The sequence below is a fragment of the Colius striatus genome, chromosome 7 (genome assembly GCF_028858725.1).
Source record: "Colius striatus isolate bColStr4 chromosome 7, bColStr4.1.hap1, whole genome shotgun sequence".
Taxonomy (NCBI): Eukaryota; Metazoa; Chordata; class Aves; order Coliiformes; family Coliidae; genus Colius; species Colius striatus.
In genome coordinates, this window is record NC_084765.1 from 6,740,799 (window position 1) to 6,759,102 (window position 18,304).

The window sequence follows — 18,304 nt, forward strand, 5'->3', positions numbered from 1 at the left end:
TCATCTGAGAAGACAGAAGCGGCAGAGCCCATCTGTGAGAGACTGACCACATCCCCCACTCCCTGCCCCCCTGAGCTGTTGCAGGGGGAAGAGGTAGAGATATCGGGAGCAGTGAGCTGAGCCCGAGAAGAAAGGAGGGATGGGGGAGGGAGATCTTAAAGTGCTGGTTGCAATTTTCTCATCATCCTACTCCCTTTTTGCTTTTATTCTGTTCTGTTTCTTGTAGAAAAAACTTTCCTACTTTCCTCTCTAATTTGAGTATTAGAGTCTGTTTTCCCAGAACCATAATTGGCAGTGAGCCCTCCCTGCTCTTGTCCCAATCCACAACAACAACCTTGCTTATCTTTTTACTCCCATTTCGCTGGGTCCTCTGCCATCCTAACGAGGGTGGGGATGAATGGGGGCACCGAGTGAGAGACTGTCGTGGTGCTGCTGTGCTAGCTGGGCCAAACCACAACAATACCATATCATTTCAGATGTTATGAAACATGGCACAGAACATGCGTTCCCCCTCCCCACACCCCGGCCCCATTCTCATAGAATCCTATAATCCTTTCAGCTGGAAGAGGCCTTTAAGATTATTGAATCCAGCCTTTGTTCTAGCCCTATCACCTACTAGACCATTTTCCTAAGTGCAACATCCAACTGTCTCTTGAAAAGGATGTTGAGCCCACCATCTCGCTGAGCAGCCCATTCCAATGCCAGACAACCCTTTCAGGAAAGAAATTCCCCAAATATCCAGACTGGACCTCTCCTGGTGCAACTTGAGGCCATTTCCTCTTGTTCTATCGCTTGTTACTAGGGAGAACAGACCAACCCCTGCCTCACTATAAGTTCTTTCCAGGTAGTCATAGAGAGTTGTAGCTCTCAGTTGATTACGGTGCTGGAGATCCTTAGGTACCAAAGTAGGAAAGTAGGAATTTTTGTCTCAACTACTAGGTTTTCTCTCCCAGTGTTTATATTGCTTTCATATTTGATTCATATTTTACTAACCAGTCTCTGTAAGACACTCCTTTCAAAGAACTTGGCTTGATTACTCTTTTTTTTACTATGACTGGCACTACTTAATGAGGTACTTAGCAGAATAAAATACAGCCCATCCACAGTTAGTTTTTATACACAACATAGACAAACGGCACATCTGTTCATTGCTTGTACTGCAAGAGGCTAATCCAAGGAAGCTGACACTCCAGAGAACAGCAGGCCTTTTATATTTGGGAAAGTACACAAACCCATTACCACTTACCATTGAGTTTAGGATGAAAAGCAGGAAAAACATTGATGATATTTCTATTTGGAGAATAATTCTTGTAGCAGAGAACGGACCTACTCAGAAATCAGAATAAAAATATCATGTGTGGCTTATTTTCGGACTTGAACATTTCTCTGTTCTCGGCAGACAAGGATTCACATCAGGTTTATTCTTGAAAGCAACAATAGCCAAAAAAAAAAAAAAAAGATTTTAAAGGCTACCACAGAGAGCAAGGCTCTTAACAAGGAACTGTGTGACAATGGAAATACCTTACATTCTTGGTCCTGCCCCAGATTTCCATGGCCACATCACTCTTAATGCCCACCTCCTTTTTCCAGCATAACAAAGACCATTTCCCACCTATTTTTCTTCCCCTCATCCTGTCCAAACCATTTGATTTATTTAGAATGAAAGAACTTAGATCAGTCAATGCCCCTTTTTACAGATATACCAAGTAGTAGCAAGCAGTGTGGACCTCGAGTTCAGATATTGTTATTGTAATTAACTCCTGGAGGAAATCAGTTAGATTCACACAATTACTTAAATTACTGTTGTCACTGGATTTGCTCTATTTCTGTATTCAGTGTATTATCCTGAATATGTAATTTTCAAACTGTGATAACAGTAAATGCAGTAATTATATAACCTGGAAATACCAGGTGTTAAATTCTGGCTTGTGTATATATATTTGTCTAGATCAGATAACATTACGAGGGCAAGTCAGGCTAATTTCTCACTGGGATTTTATCAGGATACTCTGGAGGAAAATTAGGTAATTAGGCTAGTAATTAATGTAGCTTTGCACTATGAAGTTAACCATGATTTGCAGAACTAGAAAGGAACCAGTAGGACAAGAGCTCTAAGCTCTTACTGTTAAAATCATGAAGAGTTATTATCTAGAAGTTCAAGCACCTCATGTTCCAGGAACATACAGTAGTAGTGTTACATGAAAAGATGTGTAAAGAAAGGAATTCTTGATGTTCAAATATGGCAATGAGTATACCTCACATAGATCTTTTTAGGGGAAAAAAAAGAGTATTTCTACCAACTCAAGGCTTTTAGCAGATGATAGTTGTTGCTCAAGTTCTAGCATATATATTTTCATAACTCTTAGTTATGAAATTAGCATGAATGGAAGATGTGTATGAAAGAACTGCAGGATCAAACTAAAAATAGTGGACACACTATTGTATCTGTAACACTCCAAATCTTACTAGAAGGCTCCACTTACACATTATTACAATTAAATTAGATGAGAAAACCACATTTACTGGACCAGAACAATCCAACTAAAGATTCTTGCCTATAAACATAGGAGGTACACGTTTCACAGGTACCACAGGTCTTGGTTCCTAATTTGATGGTAATTATATATAGCTTTCAGATGAACCTTTGAGTCAATATCAGCATAATCTGCTCTGGCACCATCTTGTCACCCTACTGATGAATACAGAACCAGTAAAGACACCAGATGTGACTGGTGAAAAGAGAAGCAGCAATTACACTTCATACTCTTCAGCAAAGAAAGGAACACAGCCATTTTCTGTTGACCTTTAAAGGGTAGTGTGTGTGGTGGCTTTCATGCCACCATTGTAGTACAGGATCATTTTCCTCCTGACATGATAAGGATACAGAAAACTGCTCCGTGTTTTAAGAAGAGACCATTTCTGGTAGATAAGAGTTCATGACATGTGTCAGAACTATTGCAGAGTATTCAGAACTGAGGTAAAAATTTTGATTTTACTCTTTTCCTGCAAGCATGGGAACACAAATCCTGGAAGAATGTACAGGGCTTTTAAACCAATCTTTATAGCTTTGCACATCAGAGAAAATGTAAACAATTTTTAATGAGGAGAACTATATTGAAAAAAACAAGAATCTATTCAACCTTTTTCCTAATGGATTCAAAATGAGATTCACATGGGAGCTAGATGCCTAGAAGTTTTAAGTGTCATGTGTACTGATCCACGTGGGAAAGATTATACAACAAACTGTTCCCAAATAAATTATATGCTCATAAAAGCTCATTAAATTGCTTAATTTTAAAGGTATTATTGTATGATCTCAGGGATGTATTAAGTACAAAGTTAACAAAGAAAAAAAACCCCAGTGAATAAACATGCAGAATTAACCAACCTTAGCAGTTATTACTATACAGTGTGGGAGAAAAAAAATCATTCTTGATATTATCGAATAAAATGAATATTTTTGTAGCTAATTTTGAACTATCAAGCAGTGTAGAAAGAATTCTATGATTGCCTTTATTTTAGTGTGAGGTAAATGTACAGTTTTGCTGTTAGTATGATATTTACTAAGGAAAACCTTTCCAGAATGGAAATGTCCTTTCTAGAGAGTCTCCATTGAGAAGGAAATTGGTCTGGGGGTCTAGGCACTAGCCAAGAACTAAGAAATTAAAGTAGGTATTGCAAAGACAATGTAAAAATTGCTCCAATACTCTTGTGTATATGGAGATACAAAAAATACTTTTGAAATGACCCTTCTGAAGGAGACCTGCATTACAGGACATTAAGGGTCATCTACAGCAATGCTTGCGAGAACTAGGGTTCAATGAACACAATAAAATAATAAGCCCTTACATTAGATCCAATCTGTTGAATGAACCATCCAGCCTGTTGTCTTTTCTTCAGAGAAAATCAGAAAAGGTATCCTGGAAATCACACGCTGCCCCTCCCAGTGTTTCTGCTCATGCTCAGGCAGGGCTGTCACAATGTGTGTTGGTTATACCTGGAGCTGAATTCTATGTTCTGACCTCATTGGTACAAAGTGATTTCCACAGGAAAAAAGTTTAACTATTTCAAGAAATGTCTAGCACTCCCCCTTCTTTCCTGCAAAGTGGAATTGATAAAGTTTTGGTGCCCGTATATGCTCAGATTTAAGCACACATGTACATATGTAGGGGCATAAACCGCCTAACTCACGGTTCTGAATGTTTCTTCTGTGCATTCATAGAGTTATCAAATCACAGAACGTGGTATCTGAATCACCTGTGGAAGGAAAAGCATTACTCAGAAAAAAGTAGGTGCCTTAAATTATCTTTGCTTTCTTCTACACTCATGGCATAAATTCCAAGAGCCATTTAAAAGCAAAACAACAATACAAATTATTTCTGTGAAATATATTTTAAATTCTTAATTTGTACATTGCTCTTGGTGACAGTGGCAAAGGGAAAGATGAGGGTTAGCTGAAAAATCAATCGAAAGGTACCTAAACTAGCCACTATAGGTTTGGAATATCTAAAAGTAGGAATTAGCATTTTCACAATAGGAAAGCAAGCAGATTTTGATAATAGTTTTCTCTGAATATCGTCAAAATAAAACAAAAGTTTGACTATCCATAAATAAAGATTTTTTTTTTCTTATTCCTTGCATATGTAAGAGTTCGTTACCTATCTTTAGTTAAGAAGACAGATAAATGAGCAACTATCAGCTTTATGGAGTAATTTAGAAAGTCTTGGTTCAGCAGAGTGGGAGTTCAAAATTAATGTTATTTTACATTTTAGTAAATGCCTGACAGATCAGGAGTTTTCTGCAGTTCTGGAACTTTCTTTATATTAACAATGCACTCTGTCAAACTAGCAGAAAAAAAAATCTGGTATAAAAATGTCCATTATCTAGGGAAATCATAATTGGTTTTCATATCAGCTTTCCTTCTTAAAATACCCAAATGAACAAAGTAGATAATTGCAAAGTTCACAGAGTAGCAATTACATTCTGACTATAGCAATCACGATGCTGACAAACTAAAGACCCACTATACACATAAATAGGCTGATTTTTATTACAAGTGACAAGAAAGCTAACCTTTAAAAGTTATTTATGCCATCCCTTAATTCATTCTACTGAGATTTATACATTTTGCTTGTGGCATTTCAGCACTTTCTACACACTGGTTCAACAAGGTAAACAAACATGTATCTTACTGAAAGGAAGTTATTAGTTCCATTACCTTCTGTGGGCTACTATTTTTTACTTCAACACATCATGACACTCCTTACTCAGCTGTGCTGTAACTAATTCTTAACATACATGGATATTAGTATCTTTCTTTTATACTGTCACACAACACAGGAATTTGTCTATCATTGGTTTTATGCAACTCTGTGTAACTTAAATCATTCTTACCCTACATTTCCATTTCCTCTCATGGTTGTGTTATTCGCACAGGCATAGCCCAAACAGTCCAGTTTCCAAGAACACAATATACAAAATGACATTTTGTTCCAGTAGGTTTGTTTGTTCCAGTCTGGTACTAAACCCAAAGTCTTGCCTCTTACTTCACCTTCCTATGTTTTGATGATGATGAGAAAAATGTTAATTCCCTAAAAAAAAATTACTTTGCTTTGAAAATTCAGAAAGCTGGTAGGACAAAGATACCTACTTTCTATTTTATATTTAGCATCAAAAATGTCATCATTCAGCTGCAATTTTCTGTCTGCTCTAGCTTTTGCTAAAAGAAACTGATATTCATTAAATCTTTGCCATAGTCATTAAACTATGAACTTTCTCACTTCTTTTAAAAAGACATTTTCCCAATTTTCAGCAACTTGCCTCATTTTCAATGAATTGCTCACTGGATCTTTACTACTTTTCTTGCAATGTTTTTCTGGGTCAGCATAGAGAAACAAAATATAGAAAACATAATATATCCTATACTAACATCAAACTAATTCTCAGGGTTACCAAAAGCTCTGAACAATTCTCAGGTGTAATTATCTGCACCTGACTATTTGGCAGAACTGAGAGGTACTTTCCAGGCTGTAAAAATAAATTCATGATATCTGTGATCTTCATGGAAAACAATGCCAAATGTAGTCTGAAGGGCAGAATTTAGAAACAACATCCAAACAAGGTGCTGAATGCAAACAAGAGTGTCCACTTGTTCTAATTGCACATATCAGAAAATTCCATGAAGAAACCCTACCTTAGTAAAACATAATACATGTGCCAAATCTCTCTCCTTGCCAGCAGTCAGAGGTTTCTGTATTGCATAATTACGTGGTCTTTGTGGTAAGGATTTTATTTTTCCCTTTTCTAAAATGACAAGCATTTAAACCTATTCTGCCTACTGCCTGTTTTCCATAATTAAACTCCTTTTTCACTCTGGTGAAATTAAATTCACTAGGGAGATGTACTGTGTAATAGTTGGGCTCCTTCCACTCCTATGGGTCATAAGATAGAATTTTTTTAAAGGGTAAATACTCACATTACCCATACCCACAGTTCTATTAATGTTTCCTTTGATAGATTTACAGCGTTCCTTGAGTAAGTTTTACTGCTGTGGCCTCACTGATGTCAATTCATTGCAAAAGTAATGCTAAGTGATGACAAGCACAGGCAACATCTAACTGTTTTCTTCAACTGTCAAGGATGCTATTTCCCTTTGTTAAGTAGCTTGACTAAGCAGTGCAACAGTCAAATATTACATTCAAGCACAGAGTAACAACAAATCAATTTTCATTTTTTTCCATTTTTTTATGGTGAACTTATATAGGATAAGTCATGAGGGGATGTTTTAAACACCTTTGACATTTCAATTGACTTCAAGGAAAAATAACTCCAAGTAGCTATTTCCATGCTAACACAAGCAGATGAAGGCAGTTTATCCGATACAGTTCATCCTCACTCAAGAGATACTCTTAATATCTGTTATACCAGCCAAATAATACTTCTACTGCATCAAGTAGCAAATCATGAGCAAGGAATATACAGACTTAAACAAAAAGACTGAAATGTCACAGTGAAAATATGTCAAAGGTTCCAGACTTCCCAAGAAATTGTATTATAGCTCTTTGAAATCAGCATGGCAGGGTAACAGAATAAGCAATACAAGCTAGGATATGCAAACATATCACAGAAAGTGAGGAAATACTTCCATGAAACTGCAAAGTTCTCCTCTTAGTGTGACCCTATTTTAAAGTGCAATGTATGTTGCTTACATGGGAAGTGAGAGTACTAGTGACAATGCCAGCCATCTTTAGAGCCTCCTAATGAAAAATCAGAAATTAAATCATAACTATAAACAACTCAAGGATAAGAGGCACTGTAAATATACTATAAGGTGCAAAATTCACAACAGATTCATAAGTAGTGAATGAGTCCTAATGATCTCAGAATGTAGGGCTACTAGGAATGATAACTGCATCTTCTTTTTTTACAGGGTGGACATTTTTTTCATTAAGTTAAGGAATGGATAATCTTTAAGTGAGTCATAATAAGCTGCACCAGGCTGCTTTATCATAAACTGTGATTGGAGCAGTGGAAGTCACTCCTGCATGAAGAGGTGAATATTAGCAATGGAAACAGCAGTGGATGGATAGCAAGGCACACAAAACCAGGAATCCTTCTAATTATTCACAGTATGCATCGGCATACTGCCTGAATTAAAGAAATGTTTTGGTTTGCTCTTGTGTTCAACATTGTGACTCTGTCCTCTGTGATTTACTTTGAGTAATGGACAACTAGAAGCTCTCTTACAAATGTTTCAAGATTGACATTCCTAGGCCTTCGTTTTTCACAGGACTCACAGATTTGTCTTCCTTAGCTACCAAGTGAAGTTGCTCAAAGATAGCACTTTCAACAGATATGTTTTAGAATGTCTGACTTGCTGACTCACTTAAAAACAAACATCCTTAGTGTCCCACCACAGTTCATTCATGGAAGCAACTGTACCTCCCCTGCTTATTTTGCCTTAACAGACACAACCACAAAACCATGCACAATTTACAGGATCTGTGATGCCTCTGATACAGAGCAGGTGGTAGAACTTCTAGAGCACCGCACAGTTGGCTTTTGTTCTGCATCAACTTGCAAGCTTACATAAATTAAGGGCAGAGCCCTTGTCCTTGTTAAGACACAAGTGCCAGTTTTGTTGCCAAAATATACAAAGGGTCATTCATCCCCAGTCCAGTCTTTCAAATGCCTACAGTCCAGCATCTCTTTTTTTTAACCCAGAAATTTATCAATTATTCCAAATATTAGAGATTTCTCATATGCCAACAGTATGCTGCTGTAGTATGTCTGCTACAGCATTTTTATGGCAATCTAAGGCTCCACAAAATAAAATTTGTAACAGGAAGGTAGTTTTAGACAAAATAATTGGACCATACCTGAAAGGAAATGGCAAGGTTTTTAAAATCATATGCCTGTAAAAGACTTTATGTTCCTCTGTCTAGTTTCCCAACCATTACCCAATCTCCTAAAACACTTTAATTGTCCCTGCAAACTTTAATGTGTAAATAGTATTTTGTACATTGGAGTTTATATTTTTCAGTTTCAGCCCCTATTCACATTGTATCCACAATTATATGCCATGCTTTTTTTGCTTCCCTCTTCTACCTTGAGGCTGTGTTACCCTCTTCCAGTTCACTTTCTATTTGTGGGACTAGTTCACAGATATATAGAGATCATAAATGCTGAGATACAACTTGGAGAATAAAATAGAGACTGAAAAAAAAAAAAAAGGCTTACTGGGAGAGCATTTCTTGTGCCATTTTAGAAGAACAAGATGCAATATTATAGAAAGTCTTGAAGGAAATATCATGTGATCCTACAGCATTTACTGATGTACAGAAACAGTGAGAGAAGCAGAGCAATGATGTGTTAAATCTCTAAAAGAAATCATGGATCAATATGTCACAGAAATAAATTCTAACTGTGGTCATGAACACAAGGAATGAAAGTACAGACTGACTGTGGAGACAGAACTGCTACAAAAATGACAGAGCAGTGATTCCAGATATTATATGCTCAGAAATTCAACAAGGAGGAGGAAATTTGTTATGCACAGCTCTATATACATTACATGAGAAACTCTGTATAGACCAAGTATGATTGTAAAAAAGAAGAAATCATCAGAAACTTTGAGATTGAGACAAGAGTAAATTAACAGAGGATTGGTTTTTTTTAGCAATGCACTTAGTTAGACCAGTAATTGTCAATCCAATTATAATCAACACAAGCACAATCATAAGGCGACATTATCACTTAGATAAGGCTACAAGAAGCACATCCTCAAACCAACATATTCAAGGACAATTGTTACTGTAATGTTAATAGTGATATCCCAAAAGTTCTTGTTTATTTTAGTCTTTAAAAACAAGGCAGCATATTACAGACAAAAGCAGGTTTGAAAGAGAGATTGTGTCTTCCTTATGTACCTTATGTAGTGACAGAAGCACTGGGGATATTATTTTTAACCAGGCTGTCATTCTGATTTTAGATTTTACAAAGCTGCTGGAAGAACTGAGTTCCAGTTCTAAAGTCTTTGCATCACCAAAACACCTGCTGTCGGATGAAGGATTCTTAGCAAATCAGAAATGCAAGACTTAAACCAAAATAGACTAAGCAGTTTTAAAAGAAAGTTATTCTGCAAAGTGATTAATATAGAAATCCTGTTTCACTATTTTTCTGACTACTTAGAATATTGTTCGATAATGCCAAAAAAAAAAGAGTCCATCCAAATATTTGGCAGAGCGGCATATAAATCCACAAAGCTTGGAAGAATGGAATTGCTACAAATTAGAGTGGTTTCATTAAGTGGCCTCAGCTGATAGACAGGAAGTCAGACTAACAAAACAGCCTTTCTGTGAAATAGTTATTAGAGTAATTTTTCAGGACCAGGTTAGCTTTTCATCTACTAACTTTTCTTAAGAGCTCAGTTTTCAAAATACAGTCATGTATTATACTGATACCTGTTTATTTTAGTCGATTTGTCTGGAAGTTTGTTTTAGGATCTTGCTGAAACTGTATTCATTGTAGGCTTTCAGTTGAGTCCTTGTACTATAGCCTCTCACTCTTACTTCTGTTATCCACTTTCTTCTGCCTCAATTTGCACTGTTTGCTTGATGAAACCACTCCTTGCAGATGAACTCAAGTTGGGACAGACATGCAAACTACATGTGTAGTTCTGGTCTTTACCACTGGATGCTTATAAGACAAGCACCTACAATAGAAGATTTGAGATAATGAAGTTTAATACTTTTGGCATCAAGAGTAAAAAGGTCATTACTTTAAACACAAGAACAACTGCAGGTGTCAGACCCTGATGGTACAGTATTCATAGAGTGGCTTCCTTAGCTGTACACAAGGCATCTGTCGCTGAAATGTATTATCACCTCAAAACCTGCAAGTAGTTGCCTTCACAACATTCCTCTGAGGTTAAAGCGTCCTATTGAATCTCATCTCATAGCAAGGGAATTCACTTACAGAGAAGCTAAATGGCTTTCTGCAGTCATACAGGAAGCTCTAACAACACAGACCTGTGTGTCAGTCAGAAAGTTTATCTTCCATGTAGTATGGCAGTACCTCAACTATGGAGCCTTTCCCTTGGTTTAGTTACTGAGAACTAGGAACATAAAACATGAAGTACAATGGCAACATGAACAGGACTCAAACTCTAACCCAGACTTAGTTTATCACTGTGAGGACACAGAGCAAAATGAGATTATCCATCCTCTTTAGTTTCCAACCTTGCAAAAGCAAGTTACTAAAGTCTGAATGTACTGAAAAGTTTCTGTGAAATAAAAAGCAAACAGAGCTGTGAAGGTGTTTACATATTAAATAAAACCACAAATTCAGGGAAGTACTTCAACCTCTAGCATTCAAGACCTGTAGATCAAGCCAGTTTTATTTATCTGTAATATGCCCCATACAGCATAATCCAGTGTAGCACAAACTAGTTAAATGATAATAGGCTCTTCCACCCCCACGTCCACTTCCAAAAAACCCCAACAACCTGGAAACCACCTAGATTACAAAGTGAGCAGGCACTGCATTTCTCTGCTGATTTTAGTACCCAAACATTTATTCACCTCTGAGGAGGAGCTGGCTGCCTTTCAAAATTACTTTCTCTAGTGTTCTAATCAGTCTCTTACAGACAGAAATGGAAGAACAGAATCAATTTTAAAAATGAGTGATGAGTCATATTTTCTCTCTCCCTATGTGAAAAGAGGACATCATGGCTGGTGGTATGAATCCCAGCTCTCTATGTGTACCACACCAATTAGATACGGCAGGTAAGCAGATGGTATGTCATCTAACCAGTTCATTGCTTTCTTAACCTTCCTAATTATTAATTTGGCATTACTTGCAGATTGCATTAATACAGCTCATCATTTAAGATTCAAGGAGCAAATAATTTTTCAGGTTCAAACTTGTATTTTAGCCAAATTGTACCTTCATCTTTCTGTTTGTTTTCAGCAGTTATAAAGTCTCTTATTCAAAACCCAAACCCCAAAGACAACATTCCTGTGGGGAATAAGTTACTTGAGTTTGCAGAACACCCTACCTAGCCACCAAATTCTCTATTTGTGTGTGTTTTAATTTTTAGAAGAAATTAAAACAAGGTAGGGTGTTTTTTTTTAATGATATAGCCCAAAATATGCACTGGGGAAAAAAAAAGTACTTATTATCTATGGCTTTTCTGTAGTAACACTAATAGTTTTTTAAGCATGGAGCAAGAACAGGCCTACAGTGACAGGTGCAATTCCACTTCTGTAACAACTGTACTTGTTGTAGTACAAGTTAGATTTTATGGGAAGTCTAAGACAAAACACTGGGAATGATTTTCACTTCCCATGTTTTCTGAATTTTCACTTTCAAAGCACATAGTCATGTAGCAGTTCAAACAAAACACATGAAAGAGAAGCAGCATATAATTATATGAATGTGTTGCTAATGATGCCTAGCTGATGAAATACCATGACATTTTGAATGCATTTGATTCCTACCCTCTTTGTATCTTGATCTTAAGCTATCACTGTGTTTACCTTCAACAACTAATACTATGGAATCCTGAAGGAAGAAAGATTCTTAATCTGTCCTATCAAGGTTTTTGCCAGCATTAATCCTTTCAGATTAACCATGTATTGTGTTGTATATTGTCTTGTGTAACATCAAAAAAAGTCTTGAAATCTTGTTCAGGAAAAAAGTCTCAGAGAAACAAATCGGTCTAAAACATGTGTGCAAACAGTTGTGTCAAAGAGGAAAGTGTACATGCAAAAATAATGCATTGTCAGCCCTTATATCTGCCAGAGCAACAAAGAAACAGACAATGGAAAATGTGCTCACATATTTCCTAACACTCCAGATATGGGTCCTAAGAGACTAGAAATGTGCTAGATTGTTCTTTGAGAAAGAAACCTTTCCATACATACATAAACACAACATGAATTTTTCTGCTATGAGAGAATGTTGCCTTCTCAATAAAACAACTCACTTTCTCCCTCTTGTCATATATACATATATATATATACATATATGTATGTATTTCCACACTTTTCCTTCCATCTTGTGACAGTCCAGAGAGTTTCCATATAGCCCACTAGACAATGTAAACCTCTGGTAGGACTGGTTTTATAATATATTTGTTTCTAGACTGGATCCCCCTCCAGGTCCACTGTGATATGCAATAATTGAGATGATAGAACATGTGAAAGCTTTATAAAAATGAGTTTTCAGATTTTTTTCATGGAATAAGAACAATAACAGACAAAAATATTTTGTATTACAGGAACATTTTGAGAGCTACTCTAACTCTCTGGCATTGAAAGTAAAACAAAAGAGGATGGATCATGCCACAATGGACTTGCAAGGGCAATATGACTATAAAACCAATGTCATGTGGATGAAACAGATCTGTTAGAGAAAGGGGACATATCAGATAAGAATAAACCTTAAATTAATTGAGAAACAATAGTGTATACAAATTGCCCAGCCATTATCAGATTTTCCCATTAGTCTGAGAACAGTAACTTTTAATAAAGCATATTAAATGCTATTCTTTTTCATCTGTAGCTGTTCTTTTTAGCATGTTACAAAAGGCAACAAACCTGATTGTGACAAAAAGACTAGGTTTGTAGCCACTGCAGAAAAGACATACACTATAGATTAACTCAGAAACCTGTGTAGATGTTGCAGATGTGTATAACATTTGTTAAAGTTGACATATCAAATGGAATTACCTGAATCTGTATTTCTAATACAAATTCTAAGTAATGCTACTTTGTTTAGAAATTTACTTCTTTATAGGTTATTATTACAGTGATGCTGGATTAATTTTCATATTCATATCACAAAAGAACTGTGGTTTACCTAGTCTTCACAAGTTAATTTTGCTGTGTTCTCTAGCTATAGATTAAATACTCTTTCATCAATGTTACACAGAATTTTTGGTGATAGAGGGAACTTCATTACAAGTTAAAAAAAGGAAGTAAACATGCAAGATACAGGTTTTAGATTATAATTCAAAGTATACTATTCTTTTCTGTGAATGGAACACCACTTTAGGTTATTTTCAAGATGAGATCATTATGTATCCCCAGCAATTCAATCAAGATAAACTCTGATTTATACACCACATTAGTGAGAATATCACAAGGTCAAATATGTTAAACTACTTATGTTTACAACTACAGCTTGCTGTTGAGTTCTAGGCCCTCTTTCAGACAGTTTGTGACACAAACTTGAGAAGCTTTTTATAAAATGCAGGAACACCTTTGGAAATGGCTAAGTCATGATATCTACAGTGCCAATAAATGAAGCTCAAGAAATGACCCTGTAAAGACAAAGGTAACAGCATGATATGCTTAGGAAAATGTGTGACTATTCAAACAACCTGGAAACCAGTAACAAAGTGAGCTGCAGTACATCAAGGCTTTTTCCAAAGGATTAACTGAAACATTCTATTTTAAATCCCTCATATAGACAGAACTATTTGAAGACTAACAGGTAAAAGGGGTCAAACTAATTGGTGAATAAGTCAAGATGTTTTTTTATCATAACATTGATAAAGCTTAAATTCAAGAAGTAGAAACAGAAATCTAATTTTGTTACCACTCAGTGCATCAAAAATGGGCATAGAATTCAAGCATTTGAATCTGTCTCCTGAGATGAACTTAAGACTGATTAGTTTCCATAGGGAAGCCAATGTAAAAAAAGATTTAAGCTTTCAGTGGAGAGGCAGGTAGCAGGGACAAATCTATAGTGAAAAAGAGCATTTAATCTTCTTTGTAAATAGAAATTGTTTACTCATTACTTACATAAAAATTGGGGGTTTTGCTTGTATTATTGCATTACAAATCAATGAATAAATCAAAGATGTCTCTCTCATGCTACTTTTGTTTTTCTACACCTTAATCCTTTAAACTGAGCCTGCCAGATGTCACATATATTCATTAAGCTCGGAAAACTACTGTTTGGGTTTTTATGTTTTGCTAGATGATCAGAATGTAGATATCACATGTCTCTAGAGACACACAAGTATCCTTTTCACTTTTTTTCTCATCACAGTGGCTGAGTGTTTGAAAAGTTGGGGAAAACAAAAAAAAAGCAATCATGTTGTAAGGAAATCCTTATATATTCAACTCTGGTTTTCACTGAAGTTTTCTGGAGAGACTTACAAAATGCATTTTGGATTTTCTCTCTACAGAGATTCAAGCAGTTAAGTTTTACTGACATGAATCTTCAAGAAGACCGAATTTTAAAATCACGTGGGTGCAGGTATTGAACTTTGCATTTATACACGTAAATAAGATATAATAGAAATGATTTCTCCTATACTTAGTCAGCAACTGTGAACTAATCAGAGTTAGGAGATCACTTGCATATTATGAAATTTACCCCAAGAATCAACATCAGTACAAGGCCTATGTAGCTCTTAAACTCCACTACTGCGTATATAAGGACAAGATAATGTAAGATAATACTATTTTTGTCCTATATTTCCTTTTTAAATGAAGGATCACCCAAAAGATGACTGAAGATGAAACTGAAGGAAAGGTAATTTTAAAGATAAAGGACTCCACGTCTTGCAAGTAAATGATATATAAACAACTGGCAGTACCTAAAAATTCTATCATTCTTCATCTATCCTTAAAATGGACTGAATTCTTTAGGCTGATCAATTTTCAAGGTAAGTTCTGTCAATCAGGCCTTTTTCCACTTCACTGGTAAAACTTCCACAGATTACAGTAATAGTACCTTTAAAGTAGAAATCCTTCTGAAAAATAAATCTTTCAACAAGATTTTGAGATGTCTGTTTATATTCAATTGAATAATTTGCACTCAGGCTACTTCCTTTTCAAACTCAATCCCATAACAAAGCATTTTATATTTTTCTGATTTATTCTCAGGTTGTTCTTGAACTAAATGTAGGAAAGCAGTAACAAGTGCTGAACTATTAGCTTATTGTAATCTCATTGATTGATTTGATGGGCTCTGAATCAGATATTTTAAATGTTAACCTCTGACTATTTTCAAATTCCAGATTTTCAAATTATATTCTGAATAGCAATGATGCAGATCTGGATATCTAAAGTACTTACATGTCTTTTTTAGTTCCATCTTTACCAATTTACAGTTCCTTTTCCTGGATATATGTGCAATGACAAAATCTTTGAACTAAAAACCTAGGAAATCTTGTGTGACTTGGAAGAGACAATCCTGCTGCTTCTCCCGTAACTTCTTTAGCTCAAAAGCTAGTGAACTGGTAATATTCATCATTTATTGTCCTTGTTACTTACCAGAACTTTTGAAATTATGTAACAGAATGGATCTTTTTGAGATGTGCATCTTCTCTCACTTAAGCTTTGCAGTACTATTTGCTCATACCTGAATTATTCAACAGTACGTGGAATATACAGCAACTGAACACCAACACTTAGTAACAGTATAATAAATTCATCTCACGGGTTCATGTCATTAATGAATGTTTCCTCTACCCTCCCTCCCCTATTCTTTTTTTTTTTTTGTGGTAAACCAAAAAGTGTCATTAATTATGTCTAATGTTCCCACTTCATCATTTATCATTTATAAATCAAGATCTGATGCTAGAAGTTTTGAAACCAAATCTTATTCTTCAGAGACACGTCTAATGCCCATCAGACATAATGGAAAGTTTTCCTTCAGAGAAAAATATGATGGCATCATTTTTATTTAAATGTTTTTATTCTATATCTTCTAATCAGTCTGCACCTTCAGATTTTTTGTATTTTCAGAAATCTGCATTTTATATATGTTATCATCATGTATAAAGGTTAACAATATATCAATTCAAAGAAAACCACCTAGGGAAATGTTCATCATTGTCAGAAAGATACAAATATATTCTATAATTGAAATTTAAACTCTAAATCTAAATTCTAAATCTTTTCCTGCTATTTGTAATCCAACTCCATTCTTTCCTTCTTAAAAGATGGCTAAAATGTTAAATGATATTGTTCAATTGAGTGCTTCTGTTTGTTTATAATGGGCTTCCAAAATGAGTCAAAGATTGCTGAAAATTTAAGTTAATTATGTGGAGAGGTTTCACAGTATTGTCATTGATTCAAATATTCCAGTTTAGTATCAAGTGTCACTGATTACAGTCTTTAATAGATTGTGTTCCTGTTATACATTTTGTTGCAAGTAGATATATTTTGCACACAGCAAGAGATGACACATTTTGAGAAACGACGGCTTCAGCTATCTAACCTTGCCCCTTCAGAGGCCTGATTTTGAGAAACACAGAGATGAGCGTATAAAACAGCCTCATAAAAAGAGTAAGAGTAAAGAGGGATGAAGATTATGTGCAAAATCTATCAGCATTGGGTTTCTGTGAAATGGGAATGATCTCTATCTGCTGCAGGACCCAGACCATCAGCACATTTGACAATTACAACATCATTGTTTGTCAGTCCTGACTGATGTCAAAGCATTGTCTGGCTCTGAATCTGAGCCAGAATTGAAAAAATTCAGAGGACGTTGCTAGTAATTTTTATGTGGTATGACAGTGGAAATAATTAAAGCATCACAAACATGAGTAAAAGTTCACATAAAAATGATGAAAATACAATATCAATACTAGACAGTCATAAAGAGCCACTAATATTCTTTTCTTCTCCTATGCTGCACCAAGCTGGTTTGCTTTAAGTAATAGTTTAGCAAAATTAATGTGTCATCACGAAAATTGACATAAATCCTGATATATGATTCAAGGTTCAGAGAGTTAAAGTATCAGTTGTGGCATACAGATTGTGCATAAAAATACAATTTAAAGGGTTTATCTGACAATGGGCCCTAACTGTGCACAAAAGTACTTTTTTAAAGTTTGTAGCACTTTGAAATGATGATTTTGCAAATGTAGACCCCCATCTGTCTAACAACAACAAAAAGAACTTTTTTTGACTAATGAGGAGTTAATGGAAACATTTTCTTTGGAGAACCATTCACTTCAGGTAAGGAGATGCATGAAACTTCAGGTGAAATTGATAATTTATGATTTTGTGTTCACACTGCTAATCAAAATTAAGAGGAAAAAAGGAAGCCAGAGCGAGCATTTTAAATTTCCATAGCAACCACCAAAAAGGACACACAAGGCTTAAGTCAGAAAGCTGAAGTTTCATTTTGTTTAGTGTCTTTACAGAAGAGCCAGAACAGAATCAATGCTTAAATTGGAAACAACAATGCACCTCGCAATGTCCTTCAATTCAGTTGATTTCAAAAGACTGCATACTGTGAGAACTGATACTTCCAAATAAATTGACTCATGTGAGTAGTGCCACTGTACTTTTTCCTGTTAAGTAAACAAAATTCATTTTAAAAATAAGTGACAAAATACATGCAATCATTTTTTAACAAGATACTTTTCTTCAACTATACTTAAGTACCTAATAAAAATGTGTGGGTTTTGCAACAAGTCAAGCTCAAAAGGATCGCCAATACAGTCAGAACTGAACTAGATTAAATGAAATGAAGATTGGTCTGGCTGTGCCATATTCATTCTGTGCTTCAGGCCTCCAACCTGCTGTCATTTTTCTAACAGTCCTAAGCCTTTAATTTCACACAACGTTCAGTGCGTAACTGTAGGGCTGGCTGTCTTTAAGCATACAAATACAGGTGACACAGGCTGCATATGATGTGCACTGCACTAAGAGAACCTCGGTGAGGTGTCATTCATGACTTAAATATACATCTTTCCCTCTTCACTTCCTAGCAAAGGCATGGGTTCCTTAGACCCATGGGACTACATACTGGACTATATTTCTAACCAGTTATG